Source organism: Tinamus guttatus, unplaced genomic scaffold (assembly GCF_059628265.1).
Source record: "Tinamus guttatus ecotype Peru unplaced genomic scaffold, ASM5962826v1 Tinamus_guttatus_pri_ptg000886l, whole genome shotgun sequence".
Lineage (NCBI taxonomy): Eukaryota > Metazoa > Chordata > Aves > Tinamiformes > Tinamidae > Tinamus > Tinamus guttatus.
Genome location: NW_028289420.1, coordinates 30304 through 32630, shown reverse-complemented (window position 1 = coordinate 32630; position 2327 = coordinate 30304).

Below are 2327 nucleotides of genomic sequence, written 5' to 3'. Positions count from 1 at the left end.
GCCCGGCCGCCCTCCCTCCGCGCCGCCCTACGCGGGCGATGCCGCGGCCGCGCTGCCGCCCGTGCCCGTGCCCGTGCCCGTGCCCGTGCCCGTGCCCCCGCCGCGCCGCTCCGCGCCTCCGCCGCCCGCTCCCATCCTCCGCCGCCCGCCGCTCCTCCTCCTGCTGCTGCTCCCGCCTCCGCCGCCCCGCGCAGCGCAGCGCGGGCGAGGCCGCCGCGGCCGCTCCCTACCCGCTACCCCCCCACCAACGGTCACCTGGCGGCCGTTGGCGAGACGCGGCATCTCTCTCCCGCCGCGCATAACGGTCACCTGGCGGCCGTTAACGGCCGCTCTCCCGCAGCCAGGGCAGCCATGGCCCTTCCACCTTGTGCCTCGTTCTTCGCACACCCCATGCTACATCAGTGGGGACTCAGCAGCTCCTCCATTCCCAGCATTGGCCATTCCAGAGACTTGGGTTTCCCTAGATCAGAGTTCCCTGTTTGGTTCTGATGAACCAGCTGATGCTGAACCCGGGCTGATTTGGGGAAAGCGGTGGTGAGTGGCTCTCCTCTTGTAGGTGGGTAGCAGAAGTGCTTCCAGTGCTGGGCTTAGCTTTGCTGGGCCAAACACAGTGTCTGCGCGGTGTCATAGAGCAATTTACTAGGTTTTCAGTGCATTGCTGCTCCAAAACATCCAAAGAACATAGTTAAAGATTAGAAGATGGCTGAAAATATTGTGAGTTTTTTGCTGTTGTTTACTTAATGGTATTTTGTGCAGTGGCTTTCCAGGATGCATTTAACATGGATATGTTTACCCTGCAGTTGTGATATGGTCAAACTATCCTGTATAACCACGGACACATTTTAAAATGGAGATTGGAGCTGCTCTTTTGAGACGTGCCTAGCCTGGAGTGATGGCATACGGTGCAGTGCTGGGTGAACTGGGCTGTCTTGTGCAGCACAGCTCCACATGGAGGCATTTAGGCAGGTCTGCAAGTGGTGTCGAGATGATTCCTTGTTAGTAGGGCTGGTGAGCTGCAGCTCTGTGCCGTGGTGATGGGATTCTGCTGGTTCTAGGCTAACAGACTTGGCACATGTTGCGGTCTCTGCAGCACAGACACATACCCAAGCACTTACCTTTCCTTAAGGAAAAGCAAATGGCATCACACTCATCATAAAAGCATTGGGAGTTTGGATAATTTTGAAAATATTTGCAAGATTTCAGAAATGATTTCAGGTGTTTTGATTTCCAGGTGCCCTACCAAGCACACCCTTGCGAGGCCTTGCTTTCTGCAGATGAATGCCCTGCGTTTTCATTTACCTCAATAATATAGCTCACATACAGATCTTGCTCAAAATATGGATGATCTAAAAATACAAAAGCAGTGAGGGGGGTTTATATGTATATTGGTCATAGAAGTCATGTGTAGAACCTAAAAATTAAGGAAGGAAATTTCCTGCTGAGTCTTTCGTAACTATCTAGATATATCACAAAACCCGAGTTCACGTAACTTCAGAGGTTTCTTTTTACAGGTACTGAATCCTATTCAGGAGAATTCACAAGTACAGTGTGTCCCTTATGCTAGAACTCTAACTTTGCCAGAGGAAGGAAGATCGTCACAGAATTTCAATTCCCCAGATCCGAGCAGGTGTAGAAGCAGCGAAAGAATGATCTCCAGCAAAGTGAGATTGGGAGCTGATGTTTGTTGCTTCTTTCAGAACTTGCCTGAGCCCAAATCTATCCGGAACATGCATAGGATGGATTTGTGGTGAGTATGAAGAGGATGCCATGACTGTGTATATCCCAGCACAGGGGTAGCAAAAGTGTCTGGGTGATTGCTAGGTGCCATGCTGGTGTCGAGCAGTATTCCTCAGCTGAGACCTGGATCCTCAACCAGGGAGTTTAAAGCTCCTGTCAGATTTGTATAGGGTGACTGGCAAAGGTCAGTTAAGCCCATCAACTCCTTCCACCTAGAGAGAAGCTCAGTACTTCGTGGGCTGCACTAAAATATTTAAGCAGCAGCGCAATGCTGGGCGGAGAGACACCACAGAGACCATTCTTGAAAGGGAGTGTGTTTGTCCCTTTTTCAAGGAGAATGTGTGTTTTTTGAAGGAAAACGTGAGAAACTATTGCCTTCCCAAGCGAGACAAGATTTGTAATTGACAAATGTCTTATGTTTTATTTAGTTATACATGACCCAGTGTCCAGATCCAGATAACAGCTACCTGAAGCCCATTAGACGTCACATATAGCCTTGGGATGGTCAGCACCTCTAACGATTGATACCCAGCTTGAGAACCTGACAGGAAACGCAGAGCATCAGAAAGAAGAGGCTTATGTATCATACA